A 27558-nucleotide genomic window follows, 5' to 3' on the forward strand; every position below is an offset into this window, starting at 1 on the left:
TTCCTCCACCTGCAGACAGATGTGCAAAATATTACCTGTCAAAGGATAGTAGTGTCACCCCTGTGTTAATAGTTGGTAATAATGTGGTGACACTGTGGTAGGGGCAAAGAGCAATTAAAGGTTGTTCTCTTGGAATTAATTTGGACAGCAAGGAGCGTAAAGAGCCAGCATGACGGGAGAGTGCTACTGGTGTTCAGGTGCAAACAGAACGTTTTCTATGTTAGAAATAAGAGAAATAGATAGAATTTGCTCTGTTTCACTCCTCATTCACGTCAGAGACAGATTTCTACTATTGTTCCCACACATCATTCTAATCTACTGTAAACTATACATATTGATTATTAGAATTGTGAAGTGAATTCCATGTATATACTAACACAACTGTGCACCCTTATTTACTTCCAGAAACACCACCAAAATAAGGATCTCTGCATCCTCTGCATCTGGTACTACTGCCACAAAAGAACCTCCACATTGGAAAATGCCATCATCAAGCATCAAATCAAAAAAGTAAAACATTATTATTATTATTATTATTATTATTATTATTATTATTATTATTGTAACAACAAGGTAAAACATATTTTTTAATCTTTTCAAAAAGATTATTTTAGATTAATCGGACAATATTAATTGACCCTGAAACGTTTGTAGAAATGAAAACCTTGTTTGGAACATGTTTTGCTATTTTTGGGTAGATATCTAATTCAACTTTACAGCTGGACACTGCAGGCACATAATCCTGTTTTATCCTGTTTTATCTCAGTGACTGATATACCTCAAGAGACACAGGGAAAGTACCAAGCCTTTAACAAACTTCTTCAATGATACGCATATTTTCTCTGTTTAACAGGTGTGCATACCTCTCAAGTGCCGGTATTTGAGACCCACGTGAATATGTCACTCTATCCCTAACTGCTGCCTCTCCTTCAGTAGGTCACAGAACATAGCCTTGGTAAAGCCCTGCACCTTAGACAAATCTACTGTCTAGATGTAGCGATCAAATAAAAAGTCCTTGCAAAGTCCCTAGCCACAGTACTAATCACACTCCAAGAAACAAAGTGTCCATCTTGGACACGTGAAAAAAAAAATGAAGATATGGATATGTGTCATGTATATAGTAAAATTAAAACATCAAAGTACAAGTCCCTAGGAATCCATAAACAATAAAAGCATGAATGCACTACATACGCCAACATTATTTAATTATCGGTTTAATTACCCTCAATACTTTATCAGGAATAACAAGAAAATCTAAAAATCTACTTCAAATGCAATAAAGAATCCCACCAATCCCAATGTTCCAGATGCTCAATTATTTTAAGAGGTCGTCTTAAAAAAGTTCAAAATTTAGAAACACTTGGGAAAACAATCATACTTTGGTACATAAAAACAGGAACTCAGTATAGAGTAATAATGTCAAAACTCTACGGGGTCGGCAAACAAGTGTAATGCATGCTGGTTTTTATAACTTTTGATGAAAACCCCATGAGGAAGCATAAAGCAATACAACGAAGAATAAACCTATCGTTGTATTATGATGGAATGAATAAATAAAAAAAACAATAGCTGTATCACTGTATTTTATGAGGCTTATGTGTATATTTCAGAATAAAAAAAATCCATAACTTTAACCCATAACGGAGAAATGTTTTCCAAAAGTTAAATGTTAACCAAAAATGTCCTCTAGGTTAAAAACTAGACTTGGGCGCCAGCCAACTCTTCGTGTTCGTCTTCGTGGGGGGAAAAATCTTCGTATTCCACGAATAATTGCCCGTTCCTGTGTTCGGTTCGGGCGAATATATTCGTGCACACCTGTACTTCATTGCTTGATGGCAGACGAGCCCCCTGCTGGCGACCAATAGAGTTGGTTGCATGGCCCTTTAACTCCTGATGCGGAAATTGGCCTGGGGAGACCATTGGTCTCCCCGCTCCAAGAGTTAAAGGTCTGTACAAGCGACTCTATTGGTAGCCGGCAGGGAGCTCCTCTGCCATTGGTTGATGGCAGACGAGCCCCCTGCCAGCGGCTGAGAGTCGCTTGTACACACTTTTAAAATTTTGGTGCCGCAATTTGGCTCCAAGAGTTAAAAATCTGTACGAACGACCAGTAGAGTTGCTTGTACGGACCTTTAACTCTTGGAGTGGGCCCAGGCCAAGTTGCGCCATCAGGAGTTAAAGGGCCGTGTGAGTGAGCCTATTGGTTGCCTGCAGGGGCCTCCTCTGGCATCAACCAATTGGTTGATGCCAGAGGAGGCCCATGCAGACATGCAGTAGAGTCATTTGCACGGCCCTTTAACTCCTGACGGCGAACCTACGGATTTCAGCTTCCGTTAACCACTGCGATGCTGCGTAGATCAGGTAGGCTAGATGAGGAAGGGACCAGGGAGATTAGTAAACAAAGACGAAGACGAGATTCTTCGTGTTGTGTGTCTTTGTCTTTGTATACGTTTTGCTGCCACCATGTTCGTATGTTCGGTATTCAGACTGAACAACGAAAACGCACCCTTCGTGTTTGTTTTCATGTTCACCCGAATATGAAGTCTATTAAAAAACCCATAGTAGAATAAATGGGAAAGTTACAGGGTAGATCTCCAAGATTGCAAACTGATATCTGCAAAACAACAAAACAACTGAGTTTATAAAATAGTCCTCTGCAATCACATTGTCTGCGAGCCTCTGAGTTCTAGTTTCTACTATATAAGAATGACCATCAAAAGGCTTATTATTACTGGGGATATCCAAAATTGTTAACTATCCTGCCCAATGGGCTTCTGCCTACCTTTAATAAGGGCCCCCAACACCTCCAGAGATGGTAGGTAATTATCACCAAGCAATTATCACCATGTTATTAATTTTTATAGAGAATTTGTCAGGCTGTAGAGGACAACAATGTAAAGCTTTACCTAGGGCCAAGCAGCACAAGTGGCATCTTTCCTATAAGAACATTTGTAAGAATAATGATACATGCTGTTTTTGGACACAGATGGCTACTGTGTTATTATTATTTATTGTTTTATATAGTGCCATCAGGGACAAGACAGCAGATGTCAGCATTAACAGGTAAGTTAACCGACATTTTCTTCTAAACGTTTAAGAAAACAATCCTGCAAATATCAGACATGTTTGGTAAATCGTTTTCTAAAACTAAAATTAATAAATGTAAAGTCGTCCTGACACACAGACACCCTGTGATATAGTACACAGAGAATGCCTGCTGTGTCATTTATGGGTATCTGCAGTAAGCATGTAATATTCAAAGCAGGGTTAGATACAAGACCATGCAAAAAGCTGGACCTTCAGATTAAACATAAAGTTTATCATTATTTATTGTTTTATATAGGGCCATCATATTCTGCAGTGCTGTACCGTTTATTTACATAGGTAAAAAGCACAAATCAAACTGAAAGTCACTCACAAATTGGTCCTCGGTCAAGATGACGAACTGTCGCCTAACGCGTTTCGCCCAACATCTTGGGGCTTAATCATAGGCTCAACCTCCCCTCCTGGAAATGGTTCGTCGAATCGATTACACAATTATATCAAATAAAAACTTTGTTTGTATTATGGATATTTGTTTGGTGGTGGGGGGATATACCCCTTTATCTACAACAAGTGGAGTAAAATTTATAGGCATATTATCCACATGTGATTTGATATCTACAGTAAACCGTACTGGGGAAAGGGATGAGGTTTGGCGCAAAAAAAACTTGCTGAAGTAGGCAATCTATTCTATAACTTACACATAATTATTGAAAACTACCTATAGTTAATGTTTTTGGTGTTCAATTAGTGTAAAAGTTTTAGAGATATTGAGTTTAGGAATAAGGAACTATTGAATTTGACAAAAGCTGGAGCACTTGGCAGATTGTGGCAGAACTGGCATATCACTTGATTTCCTGCCCTGCAGTTCAATTTTTGTACCTCACTCCAACCAGTCAATCACCTCCAAAGAGGGTAGTATGTAAATAGGGAGTAATAATAATCCTATTGATTATGGATAGTGTTCGGAATTTTAAAATGTAGGATTTGGGAAAGTGGCAGATACACTATATTATCTGTTGAGTCTAATACCCAATACAGAAACATCAGTAGGATTTGGTCCATCACTGATTGTAGAAAGCACCTTTGACATTTGGGTTTCGCCACTAGTGTAATTCCTTGATACTGGTTTACTCAAGAGGAATCCCATTGTGTTGGGAGCCAGCTGTTGTCCTTGGAGATTAATAGTTGACTTATATTTATTACACTGATATATTTAGAGGGTTAATTTACTAATCCCTTTTGCATGAATGAAATAAATGACGTTAATGTGTACATTTCACACAAAGCTCTCCATATGTCCTGAATTAGGTTTTCTTTCCTAGTTTTGGTGTAAATGTTGTTTCTGGGAACTAAACACCTAATTGCATTTATTTATTCACAATGCTTCTGTAAATAGTATCGCTCTTTTGTACTCAAAAACCTACTTCCATAAGAAAATTACTTTAATTTTCACAGAAATAATGAGATTATGTGCATTCTTTGGGAAGAAAGGATTACTGTTTGGATTCAAAGCTGGGCACATTTAGAATTTGAAAAAAAAAAACTAATTTGCAGATTAGCTTTTTTCCAGATAGCAGAGGTTCAATTTCCAACACGGATTACTTTTGATATCTGTAATTCCCATTCAGCGTAGCTGCTCCTGCAGTAATATTATAGGCTTTTATTATATTATTCAAGCTACGTTATTCAGCCAAGTTAGAAAATGAAAAGTGCTTGATTCTACTGTATAGTTCTGAACTCACTTTTTTATAAACAAATATAATTATTGAAAATGCAGCTATTCGACTAGCTTTATGTATACACTGTTTAGTGCATGATTATTCTTTTTCAAATCCATTATAAATGTAGAATGTTACATATTAACAAACAATATATAAGAAAAAAAAAGGATAGGTGTTGAAAAACCAAAACCCACAGATTCAGTGGTATTGCTGCCCTCGCCCAGGGCAGAGCCCCAGCTGACCCCTGGACCTACCTAGTGAAAGGCGATGTTCCCCTGCTTCCTCTTTGCTACCTGCCAGGATATGATGCCATAACCTGGCAAGGAACAAACCACCATAATATAAATAGGCTAGTTATATGGGCCTGGGTATATCTCCCTAACTGGCCAACTGAGATTGCTCAATAGAGAAACATTCCCCTGTAGGGCTTCACCAGATTATGGTAATCCATACAATAAAGGTGTTGTAGAGAGTCAGGAGGATACAAAACAAAAATGGAATTTGCAGGGAGGCATACATTTGGATATTCATTTAGTTCTATATATTGCAGTAAGGGTGGCTAAAACCTCAGCTATGTCTGCATTGGGGTTCAAATGCTTAAAAAATATGACAGAGCATACCACCAGCCAGAATAAAGTTTAATCTTATTCAAGATAATTAAATTGTAAAAAATAAGTAAAATGTGCGATGTTCGAGACTGGATGCAATTTCATAGTAACAAATAGACATAACATTTCAGACTGCCTTGTTGACAGGCAATGGTCAAAGCTTTAATATAACTGTATTTTCTCGATTGTAAACTGACCATCCAAACTTTGGATTTTGATAATAGAAAAAAGAAAAGGCCTGATGTCATGCCCAATCTGCATGTACCTCACCTCCATCCATGCAGGCTATAAGCGAGCCCTGTTGATCTCCTGGGAACTCCATCCGCGATTCCAGTGAAAAACAAGATGGTGGGCGCAACACTGATCTTCCCCAATGCCTGGGAGAGGCAGCAACAGATGAGCATGCCCACACGAGGTAGTGCAGTGCTCCACATTGTAGCTACACTCTGGTCCTGCACTCACACAGAAATAGCACTGCTATGCAGACTCCATAGCAACTCTACAACAAACTAGGCAGATCAGGTAGATCTTATCAAGGTGAGGAATACCTGCCCAATAAATAACCACTGTTCCTTTCATTCCTTGCTTATTTGTTAGTAAGCTGACCTCCAATGTGTCCTCTTGAGCTTGACTTTTATATTCTGCTGTGATTATTCACCTTGTGTTTGACCCCTAGCCCGTTACCTTGACCAAGAACATATGCCGCCTGTCTTAACCTCTGCTTCTGTTCTGACTACGCTTTTTGCCTCAACCTTTTGTACTGCACTTTTGGATTGATTGCCCTTGTGCGCTCATTCATTGTCACTTCAACAATTGTCTCTCCAACTATACTTGTGTGCTTCTATGTCTCTTGCTCCTGGACTCCATAACCTACAGTAAGAGATCTCGTGAGAGAGCATGAGAGTGAAAGACTATGTGAAAGAGCATGAGTGACGGATCTGCGTTCTGAATAAAAGCTGACCTTGATTATAAGATGAGGTTGTCTTTTCAGATTTGTTCTTATAATCGAGCAAATACAGTAATTTCACTGGCTTTTTATGTCTTGTTATAGTGCTGCACTTTACTATATCACATGATGAACATACATACACATACTTGGAGAAGTGTTACCCTACCTTCTAAGTAGGTGCAGGTTGTGTATATTATTTTATACTCCATCAATCAAATACCCTATTGTTTTTTATTTAAGAAAACCATTTGAAGGTGATTTAGTTAATTTTATAGTCAACTATAAACTTGTTATTGGTTTTACCCAACAGGATATACATAAAAATAAATATAAAATAAAAAACAAATCAATATTAATAATAAAGCATTTATTTTATAATGATTACAAGTTGTTAAAACTTACAATCTAAAAACAATTACATAACAGTTGCATTCTAATACCTTGAATTATTTAAAATAGATTCTGAACTAGATGTTAGTTGCTGACATACTGACAATAGGAAAAGATAATATGTATAAAAATTTTCACTTTTCTCATTACTTCATCACAACCTTAATATAGATGAAAAAATGGTTTAATATAATTACATTTTCAAATTGTTATTAAGCCAACATGTGTCAAGAAGCAACCTTTACTCTTAGACAATTAAAAGGTGTTGCAGCTTTATTTTAATATTATCAATACAGTAAAATGTTCTTTGAATCTGTGACCCATAAAGGATTGTCATGTTTTTATAATGCAGAAGGGCTTGTGCTCAGACAGCATGTCCTATATAAATCCAAAATAAGAGAGGACTGAGACATTTTTCTTTGTGGATCACTGATTTTCATCTAAGAAATAATGAAACATACTTTTTGAAACTGGTTATTATTTAAGGTGGACCTGTAACTATAGTAAATGCTATCTTTATTTTTCAGAATATTTATGGGAAAATCGTTTTTCAGCCTTTTGGCTAAGGTCAAGTGAGTACCTATGGTGGTGGAAAGCTTCATACTCTGAATACTCTTCTTAATATACTTTTGAAGAAAAAGTGAGGGCTATAAGCTATATAACTAATGGGAGTCTGTAGTCTGAACAGTGAATACCGAACTATTTAAGGTAAGCAATACTATAACGTATAGATCATGAGAAAGTTAACAGGTGAACTGTTACCTATATATGATATAACCACGATATATCATATGCAGATTAACTACTGTGAAGAAGAACTAATATACATAAAGTGAGACATAGTGATGCCATTAGTGTTAAACAAGACCAGTAAATTTAGATAATTGCCTGTCATATCTGTGTATCACATACTTTTAGTTGCTGTATATTCTGTTTTTCCCCAGAATTCCTAATGACAAATCCATCGTATTTTACTATATTTAATGGGTCCTATATACACTATACATTTAAGTGATGTATGAATTAAAAAAGAGTTACAGAAATCGGTAACTATCGGTGCTATATTTGTGACAGTTTGAAGACTTAAAGACAAGATACCCTTAGTTGTAATATTCATCATACAGCATTACTTGAACTTTCACAAAGTAAATAGTTTGACATTAACCCTTTTAACTTGTAGTACACTTTGGGACAAAGGCTGTTTTTTTTGCATTGTGTTGCTGTTTAGCTGTAATTTTCTTCTTTCTCCTTTAGTGCAACCACACATATTAAATATTGTTTTTCCAGGACAAACAGGGCTTTATTTAGATACAATTATTTTTATCATGTCATATAATTTACTGTAAAAAATATAAAATATCTTTTTCTGACTTTTATTTGATTTTTTTTTCATCTTTTTTTCATCTGGCTAAGAAAAAAACTTGCTAAATAGATTCTAATACTTGTTTTTACCAGTAAGGCAATAAGTACAATTAACATATTGCTATTTCAATTTTTTTCAAATCTGGTCATCCTGGGCTCATGTCCTATTTTTTAAGTCAGCCAAATACATTTATCTTGTCAAACCATATATTTCAGACAACCCAGGATATCTCAAATTTGTCAAAGTCTGTAGTATTTGTATGTGGTTTTTTTCCATGCATATTGTGCTTTAAGTGTGAATTTACAACTCCTTCTATATGTCACTTGCAAACAACACCCCAGAATGTGTTCAGCAACATCTCCCAAGTACAGTGACACCACCCATGCATAGGTTTGTGTGGTTGTTTAGGGGATAAAAGGCCCCATTTGGGACATGCACAGTTAAGTATTTCAACTTGGAATTTTGACATCTGGTCATTCTGCATCCATATTCCTATTTGGGTCATCTTTGAAGTAAGATAAATAAGTTTACCCCATTAAACCATATATTTTTTTGGAAACTAGACACCCCAGGGTATTTCAAATGCTATTTTCATACACTAATCTTAAGGCAAGACAGGAGGCTTCCTATTTTGCATATCTTCCTTTACTCTCACCAACAGCAGTAAAGAAATATTAAACGTGTATCAAAATCCAAAGTTTGGATGGTCAGTTTACAATCGAGAAAATACAGTTATATTAAAGCTTTGACCATTCCCTGTCAACAAGGCAGTCTGAAATGTTATGTCTATTTGTTACTATGAAATTGCATCCAGTCTCGAACATCGCACATTTTACTTATTTTCTACAATTTAATTATCTTGAATAAGATTAAACTTTATTTTAAGCATGTGAACCCCAATGCAGACATAGCTGAGGTTTTAGCCACCCTTACTGCAATATACAGAACTAAATGAATATCCAAATGTATGCCTCCCTTCAAATTCCATTTTTGTTTCTATCCTCCTGACTCTCTACAACACCTTTATTGAATGGATTACCATAATCTGGCGAAGCCCTACAGGGGAATTTTTCTCTATTGAGCAATCTCAGTTGGCCAGTTAGGGAGATATACTTTGCACTTTGCAAGCAGAGTATCTCCCGGGAGGTGGAGAACATCCTGGTGGACTGGTTTTTGAGGCATTGGCGGGATGTGAGCGACTGGAGACTTCACAGTCAGGTCTTTCAGGACATTCTTTGCCTGAGGGGTCCCCTTCTCTTGGATCTGTTTCCGCCCGGGGCGAACCGTCAGAGCGAGGACTTCAACTGGCTCCCAGACCCATAAGCTCTGGTGACGGACACCATCACCCAGGTTTGGCCGAGATCGGGTGCTTACACCTTTCGCCCTTGTAACGAGAGTTATCCATCACCTGCGTCGAGCCAGGGGGTCTCTGGTTCTGGTGACCCTGCTCTGGCGCTCCTGTCGCTTCCATTTCTTCTGAGTCCGGAGGGTCAGGCGCATCCGCTCATCTTGGAGGGCCACTTGTTGTTGGTGGCGTGGATGATCCCGGGGGATCCGGATCGGGCCTATCGGATACTGATCAGTTCCTGCTCCAAGAATCCTGGGCTCCAGGCACCAGAAAGTCTTAGCGGGAAGCTATTGTCATGATACAAATGCAGAAGATAGCAGGTTCAGGTTTCCTACATAAAATTTACATTTAATTATCATGTTAAGGTGAAATTTAAGTGTAAAATCCTAAAACTAAAAAGTTTTGCATACATATTTTGCATATAACTAGACTAAGATTCTAGATAAGTATTAATATTCACAGTGTGATGTAGCTCATATGAATAATTCAGCAATAGACTGAACACTGAGAATTTAAAAGCCTTGAAAGCCTTTGCATCTTTGCATTATGTAAGTACTCTTTTGTTTAAGATCATTGTAACTAATCAGTATTCAAGGTGGGGTGATGTAAAATGCATGAAGTTAGACAAAAAAATCAAACGTTACTTACAAATACAAAAGCTCTTTGGTGCTTAGTAAATTCAATGATACTATGCAATTTAGGGATATGACTGAAGTGGATGTGGTACAACCAGTGGTGGGATCCAGACGGTTCTTGCCGGTTCGCGCAAACTGTTTCTTTAAAAATATAGAGTTCGCTGAACCGTTTCTTAATTACCCTATTATAGCGAAATTTGTATCGTCTGACGTCCGGGACATGCAGTTCCGGGCGCCGGGCAGGTGTTTCGTTTTCATTTAGCCCTGCTGTGGCGAAACAGCAGGGTGAGGATCCAGATTCCCCCATAGCACTGCAGGGGACCTGGATCCTCCTCTCTGGCAATCCGGCTGCTGCCGGCACTTCCATCGGGGTTTCTGTGAAGGAGCGCCGGCGTTACATGACCTTCATGTAACCATAGAAGCCCCAGCGGAAGTACTGGCCAGCAGCAGCAAAGTTTGTCAGAGCGCATCGCGCAGATGTTCCCCGGCTGCAAGAGATGAGGATCCCCTGCAACGCTGCAGGAGACCTGTATCCTCCTCTCTGGCAGCCGGGGAAGGCCAGGGCTTCTATGACGGAGCGCCGGCATAGAAGCGACACCGGATGTGACGAGCGAGCAGCAGCAGAGGTTGTCTACGTACATCGCTTGTGACTCTGGTAATAATTTACTTATGTTTTTTTCTTCATTTATTATTAATAAAATAAACACTTATTATTAATGTTAAATGTATATATTCTATATATTAGAAATATATAATATTTGTTATTAATATAATGTTAATTAGCATTAATTAATGGTAATTAAAAGTATGCCCTGGTGCTTTTTAGATTATTGATTGAGATTTTTTTATGTGACAAATGCAATTGATAAAACATAAAAAGAGGAATCATAGAGTTGTAAAAAATATATACTTTTTGAAAAAAAAGGTAAAAACGGCATATACAAATTTGAATCAAATTGTTTCTTGATGTACATGCAGTTTTCACCTTGTTTCCAAGAAGTAGTTTAAAAAAAATGTTTAGTTGCTCTTTAAATGTGTTATTAATAGTATTTGTCACATAAAGAAATCACAATCAATAATCTAAAAAGCACCAGTGCATACTTTTTCCAGACTTATATTGAACACTTATTATGTGTTCAATATAATATTTAATATATATATATGCTAAACAGCTTGAAATTGTTCAAAGTGCCTTTTTTAGAGTTAACTTAACTTATTTATAACACAAGTTTTGGGACAGTCTCTGTGTGTGTGACTGCCTGAGTCTGTGTGTGAGACTGCCAGAGTCTCTCTGTGTGTGTGTGTGACTGCTTGAGCCTCTGTGTGTGACAGACTGCCTGAGTCTGTGTGTGTGACTGCCTGAGCCTCTGTGTGTGTGTGACAGACTGCCTGAGTCTGTGTGTGTGACTGCCTGAGTCTCTGTGTGTGTGAGACTGTCTCAATCTGTGTGTGTGTATGTGGCTGCCTGAGTCTGTGTGTGGGACTGCCTGAGTCTCTGTGTGTGTGACTGCCTGAGTCTGTGTGTGTGTGTGTGTGTGACTGCCTGAGTCTGTGTGTGTGTGTGACTGCCTGAGTTTCTGTGTATGTGAGACTGTCTGAGTCTGTGTGTGAGACTGCCTGAGTCTGTGTGTGAGACTGCCTGAGTCTGTATGTGAGACTTCCTGAGTCTCTGTGTGTGTGACTGCCTGAGTCTGTGTGTGTGTGTGAGACTGTGTGTGTGAGAGAAAGACTGCTTGAGTCTGTTTGTGTCTGTGTGTGTGACTACCTGAGTCTCTGAGTGTGAGAGAGACTGCGTGTGTGTGTGTGAGAGACTGCCTGAGTCTGTGTGTGTGTCTGTGTGTGTGACTGCCTGAGTCTGTGTGTGTGAGACTGCCTGAGTCTGTGTGTGTGGGTGACTGCCTGAGTCTGTGTGTGTGACTGCCAGAGTCTGTGTGTGTGATTGCCAGAGTCTGTGTGTGTGACTGTCTGAGTCTCTGTGTGTGTGAAACTGTCTCTGTGTGTGTGAGACTGAGTCTCTGTGTGTGAGACTGCCTGAGTTTCTGTGTGTGTGAGTGACTGCCTGAGTCTGTGTGTGTGACTGCCAGAGTCTGTGTGTGTGATTGCCAGAGTCTGTGTGTGTGACTGTCTGAGTCTCTGTGTGTGTGAGACTGTCTCTGTGTGTGTGAGACTGAGTCTCTGTGTGTGAGACTGCCTGAGTCTCTGTGTGTGTGAGACTGCCTGAGTATGTGTGTGTGTGAGAGAGACTGCCTGAGTCTCTGTGTATGTGTGAGGCTACCTGCGTCTGTGTGTGTGAGGTTTTTATTTTTCAGTAAGAAAGCTCGGAAGTGGTTACTAAAAAAATTGAATCCCACTACTGGGTACAACCATTTCCTTGCCTTTAGGTAACCAAGGGATGCCTTTTTTTAAATGGAATCTTTGCAAATACCTGAACAAGAAATACATGTTTATAATGACCTTGCTTGGTCTGAAAAAAAGAAATACTTCTAACCAAAACATACGGCCATATAGCAGGAAGATGTTTCAAGAGTGAATACATAGCAACATGTGTAAGGCTGAAAAAATAAGGAGTTACGTTTAACCAAAACTAAATATGGTCAACTAAGTCATGCTATCCAACCTTTTTGTTACATGATCTTATAACAAAGCTCTAGGCTCTAGAGTTAATATTGCAACATATGATTTAGGCTTTTTGACCGGTCATCATTAACACATAGTTTGCAGAGACAAGGTTTCAGATAAAAATGAACTTGCTATTTTGCCCTCTGGAATGCAGATTCTCTATGTGATTAACTGCCATCCTTGGCAAATGTATGACCACTCCTTGTACTTGCCCTACTACTTGTGACTTACAGATAAGATGCATCTATATGTTGACTCCTGTGACCATCCTCATTTCATTTTCTATATACCCTTAACTCTCCTTTACCAATGTTGTTTCTGCTCTTCTTTTAATTAAATCCACCTGTTTACTTGATCTTATCTCCATTGGATCATTGCCATTGCTTCAAATATGATTTTTAAATGAAGGTCAACCAAATTCTAGAAATTCAACTTCTCTGATCATTCAATTTCATTTATCGCTTCTTCATGCAATGCTAACATTCCTAACAGGCTAACAGGCCCAGACTGGGACAAAAAATAGGCCCGGGCATTTAAGACTGAGCAGCCCATTTTTATTTATTTATTTTTTGTTAAACCAAATTCTGACAAATTTAATGTACCATTTCTTGTTGCCTAATAGTTATAATCAATTAGCATTACATAAATATATAATAAATGAATCATAATTTCATGCAATTTATAAAGCGCTATATCTTTAATGAAAGATTCAAAACAGTAACTAATCTTTGACCATTTAGTTGGTACTTAGAAAAAAAAAACTAGTGGCAGTGTGACACTCCTTGGTCCTTGGGTCAGATCACCCTCACGACGAGTGAGTCTATCAGTCACAATGTCACAGCACAGCAGGGAAGAAACTCAGACCTCAGACCACCCCAACTGATTTGTGGTGCTCAGCCAATCCTCTAGGCAGAGCAATGTGACTAAAAAAAAGTCATCATACACGGGACTCCTGAAGCCACAATTTAGTGCCACTAATCCTTTTTAATAAGATACGCAGGTTGAAATAGAGTAAATAACACAAAACCTTTACTTTTGCTCTCACTGATTTCTGTGCCTAGAATGTTTTATCCTCTGAAGTGACTAGAAATTCAGGAGGGCCAGAAAACAGATGACTAAATACACATCAGGACAGGCTCTGCCACCCAGACACACACAACAGGACAGGCTCTGCCACACCGGCACCCAAACACACACACCGGGACAGGCTATGCCACACCGACATTTCATTGGGCCCTGCTCCACTCTCCCTACCATGTAATCACTCCCTCTGCTACCACACCAAAAAAAAATTGCCACACTGACTGCAGATTAGTGGAAGACTGTGAGAGTCAGTGTATACAGAGTGCACTATTATTATTATTATTATTTTTTTTCATGTCACTTATTCTATATAACCCATTGGGGTGAGGGTGAGTTACGTTTATATTTACTTCTGTCGCTCCGCTCACTGTTGGTGGGCTGCACTACCAATACCTGTCTTCTAACCTGTCATTTACCCCTCACAGCCTATCTCAAAACACTGCTGCCGACATTTTAAACCATTTCTCACATTTACATCACTAGATGCGCTAGATGCATTGAAACTGCAATTGTCATCTATACATACACTATATGAACAATTGCATGCTGAATACATAGACATTAGTATTACGTTGATCCCCTTTTTTCAACCATAACAGTTTCCACTCTTCTGAGAAGGCATTCCATAGGATTTTGGAGTGTTTCTGGGGGAATGTGTGCTAATTCATCCAGTAGAGGTATGTCCCCTTCAGCATACCAAGACATTTTGGAAAATGCTACGCTTCCAACTTTGTGGGAACAGTTTGGGGTATTTTCGATTCCAGCATGACTATGCAAGCAAGCGCCATAAAGACATGGTTTGATCAGTTTGATGTGAAAGAACCTTGATTTCAAAAATTAAAAGTGTGCCCCAATACTTTTGTCCATATAGGTGTGCACAAAGCAAGGTCCGTAAAGACATGGTTGGATGAGTTTGGTGTGGAAGAACCTGACTGGCCCACGCTTAACCCTGACCTTAATCTCATTAAACACTTTTGGCATGAACTAGAACGGAGATTAAGAGCCAGGCCTTCTTGTCCAATATTAGTGCCTGACCTCACAAATGTTCTACGGGATGAATGGGCAAAAATTCCCACAGAAAGACTTCTTCTGGAAAGCCTTCCCAGAAGAGTGGAAGCTGTTACAGCTGAAGCGGGGTCCAACTACCTATTAATGTCTATGTATTTAGAATGCGATGTCATAAAAGTCCCTGTTCGTATAATAGTCAAGAGTCCCAATACCTATGTCCATTTAGTGTATGTCTAGTAATACAATATTTAAGCTGGGTACAGTTGTGTGGCTGGTCCACCTCAATTATGGCATATTTACATCTTGTATAATATTCCCCAACCCCCTTGTAGATTATAAGGCTGTTTGGACAAGGCACTCATCATCTTCTGCAATTTCATATTTTTTATGTGATGTGCTGATTGTTATCCTGTTGGCCCACTGTGCAGCGCTGCAGAATTTGCTATATAAATCAAAACATTATAAAAATGTGCCTTAAGATATACTATATTATTAAATATATATACGGAAAAATAGTATATTTAACATGCACGATTTAAAATGGGATTTAATGATTTAATAAAAGGTAATCAAAGTGACAATATTTGGGACCATCAAAGTTGTATAATCACCATAATCTCATACTGATTTTAAATTGGTAATGTTTTTTATACAAATAACTTATTTTGTCAAAGTTCCCAAATCTATTTTTTTCTCTAGCTCTACAGAGCCATATAGTTTGGGAAGATTACATGTCAGCAGGCTATATGTCAAAGTGTTTTGCCTGTAAGTCACTGATGTGTGCATGCTGGTAAAAAGCATTTCATGACAACATTAAACTTAACAAAACCATATTTGTGATGAAATCACAAGTTAAATTACAAAGAGTCCTCAAAAATGAACTATTTTATTATTTGCCACATGTTTTAGCAGTGGTTGGTGGGGAAATAGCTGCATAAATGACCAATGTTTAACAGCTTAGGCTATTTTTGGAATCTGTGAGTGTTATTAAAGCTAGAGACACAGCATAGCAAATGTAAAAATTCTGCAGTTTGAAAAAAATAATGCCTATCTTTTCACAGTTAACATTCTAGGCACATAGGGTGTTTCTTACATTAGGACAAATATTTAAATGGATTTTGTGCCATTTACACCAATATAACTATTGTGACAAATATGTTTCTTGACATTTTCCAGCTCTTTTTTTCTAGTTCATACTAGAATATAGTTTATATATGTATGGGGATAGTTTCAAAACCAAACCCAACTGTCCTGAAAAACAATATAGACTTTGGATGGGTAAAGTAAACGAGATACATGAAAATGCCATTTAAACATACAGTATTTATGCAGTTAACTCTAAAACAGGCTTTGCCCTTAAAAGGGTTGAACTTACCATCACTGATTTGTGGTGACAAATGATTTGCCTTGAAATAGACCACAGAAAAATCTAAAGAGTTTTTTGGCATTGGAAAGCTTCTGTGGCATTGTATGTTGGCCAAAATCACTTCTTCTTTCATAAGAAATCTTCTTGGGTTATGTAAGTACGCTGAATTGTTTAGATCAATTGCAACCAGCGGTGTAAGACAGGATGCTGCACCTCCTACCCTGCAAGCTTTATTGTGGGTCCCTATCCAGGGACTAAGAAAAAAAAACTGATTTTGGTATTATTTATCCTATTAGAAAAATATCATCACTTACAACTTTTATGGTATATGTGTAGTTTAAAAACAATGCTCCAAGGTTCCATATAATACAGAAAACAATGTTTAGAAATCAATCTAGATAAGTATTTCACAGATCCTGGTTTCTGTTCAACAAAAGCCCACATGACTACCTAAGCTGTGAAGTGAGGTGTAAAGGCCAAACCTTTTCTACTGAAGTGCTTTAAATTCAATCACAAAACCACCCATGTAACAGTCTGTTGCGTCAGGTTGAACATTCTGCACTTTAGTTGCTGGTTCACTGACTGAGATATTGGTTCACGTCCAGACAGCATTCTTCCCAAGAAAATTATTAAAAGCACACTAAGGCCATCATGTGCACTTGTACACAGGTGATGGCTATGTGGTCCCTTTAAATTCTCAGCTCTATGGGGAAAAGCTGGGGACGAGGGTCTGTTCAGACAGTGAACTTAAATACGCATTTAAGTACATGCACACTTTACAGAGAGTGTCATGTACTGTATCTTAGACTATACTTATTAAGATTTTGTTTAAAAATCTTCCCAGTTGTACAGGGACTGTTACTCAATTCCCTCTGTATAGTTCATGTGAGTGTATCATAGTTTTCTACAGCCCTAAAAGTCACAATAATGTGTAGGGTAGACTACACAGAGCTCTCTCTATGATGAGCAAATGGCTTTTCGTGGGGCAGCGCTAGCCATTCACAACATTGGGGCTAGCTGAGTGCATTGGATGGGTTGGTAGTGGTATTGGGCAGGGAGTGGGCAGGGCTATACACTTCTCTCCTGCCCCTGAGAAAGAGGAGGGTGACACAGAGACCTAGGGAAGCAGGACTTTACTCAGCAACTCCAAGTCAAGCCCATAGGTATGTGTTTCCCTTTGATCCTTTGTTGGAAAGTATGTAAAACTACATTGCATATCATAAAACATCCCATCATCTCTTGTGGAAGAATATAATAGAATAAAAAACAATTGTTGACCCAGTCAAAAATTACTCCTTCACAACGGTAGGGCATGCTATGAATGGGAAGCTGCCCCTTGAGCCTGCAACAACCACAGTTGCAGGGGTCGCAACTGGGACTGGGCCCACCACTCTAGGCCATTTCCGCACAGGCCTGCAGCTCACCAATGTGTTGCTCGCCCAGGGGAAGCAGGAAAGCAGCGAGGTCACGTTACGTGACATTTCATGACCCTGCTGCATTCCTGCTTCCCCTGGATGGTGAAAGGGGACTGTGCGAGCACCACAGAAAAATTTGTATATATGAACAAATGAATGAGTATGTGTGGGAATGAATATGTATTTATGTATGGATAAGTGTGTGATCGCATTGATCTGGATGTGGAAATGGGTGGGCACAGATGACACAAGTGTGTCGTTTGGGGGCAAAATGCTTTAGGCAGGTTGTTTGGGGCAAAAATGACACAGGTTGACTGTTTTGGGGCAAAGATGGCAGAGAGATGCTGGGGAAAAAGTTGGCAAGTCTTAGGTGTGCAATCTGGGTGCCAGGGCTGGCCTTTGGAATGTATTAGCTGTAATCTATTTCTGCATTTATGGTGTCCATGCATTATTTATTTGATCTATACCTTCAATGCAGAGTTGACATGTGATTTTCAGTTGATCTATACCTGCAATGCTGGGTGTGTGCTATTCAGTTGCTTTATACCTGCAATGCTGTGTATCCATGTGTTTTTATTTGATCTATACCCGAACTACATGAAGGAGAAGAAAAGGAAAATGTGGCACAGTGATAGAGGGGACAAATGGACTATGGTGGTCATGACAGGGAGGGAGTGATGACAGGTGATGACTGCATGTTAGTTTAGGGTCACTCGACAGACCCGCACCATTCATTTGCTAAGCAATCGGAATAGTATTGTGCTCCTCTCCTGCCCTGTGGGTGTCGCGTGAGGGGATCTCATGTAGAATTATACTAGGGTCAGAAGGAGGGAAGACCGCACTGACTGTGACAATCTCCCCCTTAGCTGCACATTAAGTGTGGCAAGTACTTTTTTTTGGTGTTTTTTTTTTTTGTGTTCGGGTGTGAGTTGTGATTGCACACTAGGGAGTGCGGAGGTGGCTCAATTAAATGCTTGCCCCAATGAATGAAATGAGTATACCTTGCCAATGCTAGGACGGCATAGCATGTCCTACTTTGAAGTGTGTGTTGTGCTGCAGTTGGCTGCTGTTTCTTCTTATTGGGCATCAGAGATTGCCTTGGAACTGAGGCATCTCTTCCGATTACATGACCAAGTCAAAGTCTCAAAACATTAACAATGTATCACTGTCATCCTCTGTACCTCACACACTGATTATAAGATACAGAGAGTGACACATCAGTGCTACAAAGTGTTCCAGCTTCTTTAAATCCATTTTAACCCTCCCTGTCCCTGTCTGATCAGAGTACATGATCAGTCTGATCAACACAGTGTAGTGATAATTTTTTTCCCAATTCATTTTTATTGTTAATTTTGTGGGGATTTTTTTAATAATTGAATATTAACCCTTTCTGTCCCTTGCTCATCACAGTTTATCACTGTTATCAGTCTGTTCACTGCGGTGATTATTTTTCGCTCTGTTTTTTTTAATCAATTCTTTTTGGGGACTATTATTGAAGGGCTTCTTTTTTATGATAATCAGCCTGTGTGTTCCGCTAACAATTCTAATGTTAAGTCTAATTTATGCCTAAAAATTTAGTTCTGAGGTTGCTATTCTGCACAAGGCACACCACAGGCTGATATCAGATTGATGTCCAATGATAGGGATCTGCCAGTTTTTCTTGTAGCGGTACATAGAACTGATATATCGGGAATTTTTTGAAAAATGACACATATGTCAGATAGCGAAACACTCACTGCATCAGATGTGGAGCCCATATCTGACATATCGAGTAACACTATTGTTAATCCACAGCCAAAAAAAGAAAGCGTACTAATCTTGTGCTTGTCTGTGAAAATCATACTTGGGCACCTCCAAATGCAGTGGTTCCAGAAATATCCCCAATCTCAACCTCCCCTGTCGTCACCTGCAATGTCGACATTTGTAAACCATATTAATATTTTCAGATTGTTTGAGGACATTGCTGGGCCAACAAATTTGTAAGCCACTCAATATTTGTCAGCTAACCTCAACTCATTATAGCGTAACTTATGATGACCCACTAACTGGAAATAGTTTTGCTTTGACCCTAGCAATGGGTATAAAAATAGCTACCCCAATATTTCCAGCAATCATGCCCAGAGACAAATTTGAAGTCCACTTGCTCTTTTTAAATTTTTTAACGACAATACTATGTATGTCCCCAAAAACTACCCAATATATGACAGGCTGTACAAGTCCATGCAAGCGTTCACGCTATGGAATCAAATTCTACAAGCTGTGTGAGAGCAGCTCAGTCTATACTGTCTCTTTCAAAATCTATCAGGGGAAGGACTCTCATCTGAATCTTTCAGGGTGCCCTGACTCCGTTGGTAACAATGGAAAAATAGTGTGGGACCTTCTCTTCCATTAACTAAAGGTTACCCCCTTATACGTGGATAACTATTATACAAGCATAGGCCTTTTGAAACTTGTTGTTTGGACACTGTTGCCTATGGGACTATAAGAAAAAAAAAACGTAAGAGTATTCCCCAGCAGCGGATGCAGTCAGGACAAAGTCATGGAACAACAAAGGATTTGCCTCACGAGGAGCTACTTGCTGTCAGATATACTGACAAAAAAGACGTATATATGACTTACTGAAAGGCATTTTCCTTGGAGGTTCACCCCTACTGCCTGTAAATATTCTCTGCAGAAACACTATCGAGTCTGTATGAAAAAGGGCATTAGAAAGGGACTAAAGTTACCACTGCCCATCTTCCCTTACACTGCTAGGCCTTAGTTTTGGTGACTAACACACTCTGATATAATATTAGTACAGAACATTGCTGTCTGCCACAAACTTCTCCATTTGTTTGAAATGGAAATCAAATTGTCAGTCATTTATCAGCTCTAAGAAAAAAGTCTTTAAAAAGTTTTTCATTTAGTTTGTTTGCGTTTCAAAAAATATACTATTATGGGTCTTTTAAGATTCAATACAGTGCTATAAACTGTGGCAAAATGGCTGCATGAAACATCAGGAAGTACCTCAAATGAAATACCTCGTGTTATCTGCTTTCTAAAAATATGTGCTCTACTCGTAGGTTATAGATTATTTGGCTGCCTTGAAAATAGAAACGAACACCTTCAAATATTTGCCCTGTAATCGCCAAAAATATTGAAACCCTTATTACCTGAAGTACAGTATTTTCTGAAGCTAAATATATTTTGGGGGTTATGTTTTTTCAGCTTCACTCATTGGCTGCAAATCATTAGAGGCAAATTCTTAAAATAATTTTTTTCAATATTTTCTTGTATTAAATTATATTAAACAATATTCAAATAATAACAATGGTTTTAGCAATGAAATAAAGAAAGCGTCTGTTGTGAGTACTGGAGGGATGCAGTCAAGTTGTTGTAGAAATGATGCAGTAATTGCCCCCATAATGGCAGTTCACGGCAAGGACATGTATATTTCTGCAACTAGGAGAACCATGTCAAACAATACTTAATGTCGTAAAGCACTTTTGCTTGGGGGATACTTTGTCACTCTATCAGCAAGTGTAGTCTTGCCTGTAACCATGAGTAAGGATCTTGTGCTTTAGCAACAATGGTAATGCAAAAATATATTCAGCAACATTTCAAATGGATCATTTATTTATTTGGGTAGCAGTTAAGAGGGCATGTCCCAGGGTCTCTTGTATGTCTCTGGCACCCCTCCTACAAGCACTTGTAGGAAAGTAAAAGGTCTAGAAATTCCAGAATATATGTATTTATACAGCATATTTACGGTATATAGTAGTTGTAACAAATGTGATATCTTGTGCAATAATATTTTTGTTTCCTTCTTCACACTTTTTATTACCCTTTGTTCATTGTATTTGTCTTATTCTTTAAACTACTATGCTGATATTTCCCAGAATGGACATTAGCAGCACAGAACATCTGTAGAGCAGGAGTCCCAAACTTTCTCTTAAGGAGTACGATGAATGAATAATGGAACATTACTAGGGAACTAGATAATGTTATATTGAATGTTTTTCCCTTATCATAATTTTATTGTTTTAATGTTATATTATATATTATATTTTCTTAGAGTCAGTTGCATACCTTCCCTCCCCTGTCTCCACAGGATGTATGGAAACATCCCAGGGTAAGGTACCCGAGTGATTGCCCTTGAGTGGAGGGTATAGCCATGCTTGGGAGAGAGGCTAGTCATACTTAAGGGTGGGGTTAGCTCCAGAAAGCCTTGAAAAGGTGGGGAGTGGGAGGGGAGTGGGAGGGGGAGTAGGTGTGGCCAGTCATTCCTCTAGCTACCTGGAGAAAGAAGTAACTGTTCTGGAGCTGTAGTGAAGCCAGGCTTCACCCAGAAACTCTGGGTCAAACCTGAATGATTTACATTTATACTTTTTATTCATGGAGCCTGTCAGTCACTGGGATAGTAGAGCATTCTGGAGAGCCCTGTTCTATTAGCTAATGGGTATAGTTAAATGCTTCTTGTATTTACTCATTCTAGTTCTACTAATTTGTAGCATAGGGAAGAACCCCAACAACTTGTTGCTCTGGTCAACTACCTAGATCACCTGTATGATCTTTCTGAGAGTCACAATTAATAAACAAAATAATTTTGTGTAAAATCAATCATCTTTTTGTACATACATGTGGGTATATTATTATTATTATTATTATTATTATTATTATTATTACATCTTACACTTTGAGCCTCACAACTAATAAACTGAATGTTTTTGTCTAAACTGGATAATTTTAAAAGCAATCATCAGAGACATGTGGGTATAAATAAACATATTATTAGTATTATCTTCCACTTTGATAGAAGCAGAACAAGCAGTGGAGCTTTAGTTCAGTATATTGTTATGGCAAGAGAATTTGCTAAACAAAAATCATACCTTAATTATTTTAAAAAGTTAAAAATCAGTTGAAGGTCATCTACTTGTACTAAATAAAATGAAGGGACTGGCAGATGGCTGCTAAAACTCAAAATAAACATTCCTGGACCTTAAGCGCAATGCAGATGGTAATTTGGCAACAAATTGATTGAAAACTGGAAAGACATAAAGGACGCCATATATTATAGCAATTTGCAATGTACTTCTGATGCCTAGCTAAAGACAATAATCATTTTTACAACTAGTGCTTCAGACACACATCTTATAGTCTGGTTTGATGGATGCCCACCTTTATTAATTTACTTTAAATATTACTGCAAATGCAAATAGCTTCTTTGCAGCTGAAGAATCGCCCTTATATTAACCACACCATTTAAGTTATTCGCTCCTGAGAGACACATACCGTATTTGCTCGATTATAAGACAAGGTTTTTTCCAGAGCAAATGCTCTGAAAAATAACCCTCGTCTTATAATCAGGGTCGTCTTATAATCAGACCTCAAATAGGTCTGATTATGAGACTAAGATCCAGATCCCCCGCAGCGATGCAGGGGACCTGGATCCTCGCGTAGAATCGCGTAGAGCTCTACACGATACAATCGCGTAGAGCTCTACACGCTGCCCGAACTAAGCACCGGGGACTCAGATGCACCGGTAAGTTGGAGGGGGGGGCATAACACAGGAGGATGCAGTACATTTGAGTGGACCAGTGTATATGTGTTCTTATGTGTTCTTATCACCATATGTGGCAGTATGTGTTTGTATGTGCTATGAATTTATTTTTTAATAGATGGGCGTAAATATTGTTTTGAGATAGACCCCCTTTCTGCAGACTTTTCACAGGGAATCTGTTGGCCTTGGAACCATTTTCCATATTTCCATTACGGCACTTATTTAATTCATAATGGAACCCTTGGCTCCTGCAACATTTTTTATGTGAAAATTATATCGGCAGATGCTGTAAAGGTTAAAAGTGAATGGAGATGGGAAGAACAATCGTTTTGAAGAAACACCGGCCTGCATGAAAATTCCATTGATTTAATTTTATTACATTATGGATTCAATAGAATTTGCCCGGTCTGAACATGTCACAAGGAATAGCTTTCATTTGTCTTATTATTAAAACACATTTGTTGATTGTTGGTGGGCATAGCTCTGTTTCATTTCCAGAAGTGTTTCTGTACAGCAAACCCAAATTATGGGAGGTAATTATCAGCCTGCAGTATAGTGTCCATGTCTTATTTTTTTTTTGCTTTTGCATTGTGTTTGACAATAGACATGCCATCACAGGTAACTGCATGACATAGATGACTCACCCTACTTACAAACCATGTCTCAGCTTATGAAGTCCTTTTAAAGTGTCTCCCACACGGACGTTCCTTAGTCAATCAGCAAACCACAATTTGTCTTGTTCCCTTTATATTAGGATCTACATTATTTTATGACTGCTAACAGATTTTAAACACTGCCTACTGCATCCCACTGCAAAAATGGCTAAACACTCATCAGACTCAATTGTTCTATTTGGCTGGATAGCAACTGGTAAAACAAAACTGCCTTTAAAGAAATACGTTTATCAAAATTGATGTCCATAATTATACAAAAATGATTTTCACATCGTTAAAGTTAAATACACAATAATAATATGCCTGTTTCATTTTTTTATATAAATGTTCTTGTACTACTGCTAGGTATGACCATGTTTTTCTTACATTTTCTTACATAATCATCTTTCGTTCCATAACCTTATCTCTTGCAGTTACTCCAAATTGGTCATGATCACATCCAATTGGATAAGCCTTTATTGCTGTAAATGAATTTAATAAAAGTGTATGAAGAAGAGGTGAATGACTCAATAAGATCTCAGAAGAGTAATAAGATATGGTAATACACATAAATTGCTATTATGGCTTATTGGTTCCTGAAAAGGTGCTTAACATGCACTTCCGAGAATTCCTTTGATTCACTTCTTAATACACTGATGTTAATCTAAGTATTTATTAAACGGTTTTAGCAAACCATGTTCTATGGCTATATGGATAGGGTATTGATATTCATTTACTTGCTGTATTGACGGGGTTTTCTATTGGTTGTTTAATTAGTACGTCACATACAATAAGGGTTACTCTGAGACAGCCTACGTATGAAAATATATTCAAAAAGCTGCTTGTTTTAGTAAGTACATCAGAGCTTGCTGCAGTGCATCCAGAACAAAAATATTTCATTATCACCGATGCATTAACAATCCGCCCAGAAATCCTTTCCATTAACAAGTTTACACTCTCTTTCTTTTGTGATTGTACGACCCATTACATTTTTATTTCTACCATCATCACATGAGTATAATATTTCCTTATATTCCACTATATCTCGTACAAGTTTGCTCTTTATTACGTACGTCATATCCTTGTACTTGTTGGCTCAAAGGTTTACTAAACAATCCACCTTTAAGGTTTGTCATCACAAAGCTGTCATGTTCTGTCTACATCATAATTTATTATATTCCAGTCCAGAATGGCTTTATAGACATCCCTAGTACTATTTGTGTGTATGTATATATATACACCGACCCTGATTATAAGACGACCCCCCAAAATCTGAATATTAACTTATGAAAAAAAAGAAAAAGCCTGAATATAAGATGACCCTGCAGGAAAAAAGTTTTACCAGTAAATGTTAGTTCATGTAAACTATATGCACATCTGCCCCCAGGCTTGCCACTCTGCCCCAGTGCCCCAGAAATGCCTTATACCCCATATATGCATCGCTGCGGGGATTTGGATCGTAGTCTCATAATCAGACCTATTTGAGGTCTGATTATAAGACGACCCTGATTATAAGACGAGGGGTATTTTTCAGAGCATTTGCTCTGGAAAAAAACTCGTCTTATAATCGAGCAAATATGGTATATATATATATATATATATATATATATATATATATATATATATATATATAGTGTGTGTGTGTTTCTGTACGCATGTATGTGTTTACATATTTATAGACAACGTTGTACCTCAGCCTAAAAGGAATCCGAGGAAGGTTATCTATTCAAACAGCCCAGTTAGTGGATTGATTTAATTATTATGAGTGGATACAATTCCCAGGTATCTAAACAGTTTCTCTAGTATTTGCATTTCTCTGCCCTAATACTTCAAGGTAGCATTGTATTATTTCCTAACAGAACTAAGATGGGCTTATGAAGGCATTTGGGCCTTACTGAAAATCAATGTGATTAGGGCTGTTTTGGATAAGGTGAATGTTGTGGACACTTTCAAACCTCACCAATCCTCACTAATTTATCATATAAACGTGAATCACCTCTTCTGGAAATCTAGCAAAAAATATATATGAAAAAAAGATTTTTCCTAAGAAAAAATGGTTTAGGCAGGGAGTTTTCTGCTATGGTACCAATTAGCTTAATTTAAGTGTATTGTCTTTTCCGCTTACATTAATTTAATAATTAAATACATGTTATTCTACCTGATTTGGATAGCATGAATGCAAATTAACAGGTATCACGTTAATACACTTCTCTTCTCTGTAATCACTTTCCTTTTCCCATGTCCTTGGCTAATTAGATACAATGCCAAGATACACAGAGAAAGCAGCCAATCAGGAAGGCCAGACAATTATATGCTACATATTGAGCGATGGACACATACAGTATTGGTTATTGCTATATGATATAACACTTTTAAACATAGGGTTCAGTTTCATGCAAGACACATATATGTGGTAGTCTTTAAGAAATAAAATTAACATATCTGTGTGCATTAAGAAAAAAAACACAAATTCGATTATGAATCATCAAATTCGTTTATTCATTATTAGTATATTGTGGCTTATTGCGAAAAAATTTTTTTATGCAATTAAACAATACTGAGGCTTCTTTATCTAAATTCAAATGAAAGGTGGGCATCGCTATTATATCTCACAATCCTTTTTATATAATTATATTCCATGATGTTATGCAGTTTTAGTTTTCAAATCAGTACAATCTTTTAGATCTTTTTCATTCTTGTTATGTAAACCTGCCAACACTTTTCTGTATTATAGTAAAGAACATAATGATCAGATTTACAACCCCTATGCAGAGATTGTTATATAGAATGTGCAACAGTGTTAATTTGTTGCTTGTGATGGACAAAAAATATACTGAAAAGAAATAATCATGTTAGCTGTAACTGCTAATGATGACACGTGATGCATCATTTAAATCTTTAGAGACAGATATAGTGTTACCACAAACTGAATAAGAAAACATATGGTGATAAAAATCTTTCTCAGCACTTTCCTATATTAAAAAGAATTTTTTACTTTAACCACCTTACTTTAACAACTCTATCAGTCTACAAAGCCTGCTTAAGGAAACCTGATGATTCATAACAAGACATTATGACTTATTCGTAGGTACTTCTCGAACTGATGGTGGTACTTAAAGAAGTATAAGAAAAACAGAAACAAATCATTATCTTGTTAGTATAACCTAATTATCTAGAGGTTAACAATCTAGAACACGAAACACGTTTTTTTCATTGGAGAAACAATGATGTGGTTTATCCTTCTAAGAAGGCAATCAACTAACCTCTTAATTCATAACAGTACATTCAGTAGTCTTGCAGAGCAATGATCATATTGGTTAATTTAAACTAAATGATAATAGTAAAATATTGGACATTCAAACAGTTATTGTTAATAGAATTCAACCCAATAATGTCACTGCTTTAACTTGACCTGCTAAAATAGCATAGACTGTGAAGAATAGGAAACTTTTTTGACACTTTCTCCTCCTCGCTTTCATGTTTCGTTTTCTTAAGTACACTTTCTTATCCACTACTGTCATATCGCTTCTTTTCTGCTGCCACATCTATCTCTCCTCTTCAAAGTAATGAAACTGTCATTTCTGCAGTCTATAATATGTACTCAAACTTTTCTGCCTTTGTATAAGGCCATACTTGACATTTTTGATGATTAATTATGTTCAAAGGTTACCTTTCTACCTGAATAATTTAACAATAAAAATTGGTTCTTCCAGCTTTTTTAGAAGGTTAGACAAAGTAGACAAAGAAACCACTATACTATTGGTTTCATGTTGTTGATGTAGATATGTATATTTCCCAAAACTATATTTTCTTCTGAAT

General features: G+C 37.7%; 1 protein-coding gene across 2 annotated transcripts in view; it reads right to left on the reverse strand.

Moving 5' to 3' along the window:
• The window catches only part of SYNDIG1 (synapse differentiation inducing 1), an 83831-nt gene that overhangs the window by 36855 nt on the left and 19418 nt on the right, over positions 1-27558 (reverse strand). The gene's annotated exons all lie outside the window — the stretch shown is intronic.

The sequence above is a fragment of the Spea bombifrons genome, chromosome 3, assembly GCF_027358695.1.
Source record: "Spea bombifrons isolate aSpeBom1 chromosome 3, aSpeBom1.2.pri, whole genome shotgun sequence".
Lineage (NCBI taxonomy): Eukaryota > Metazoa > Chordata > Amphibia > Anura > Pelobatidae > Spea > Spea bombifrons.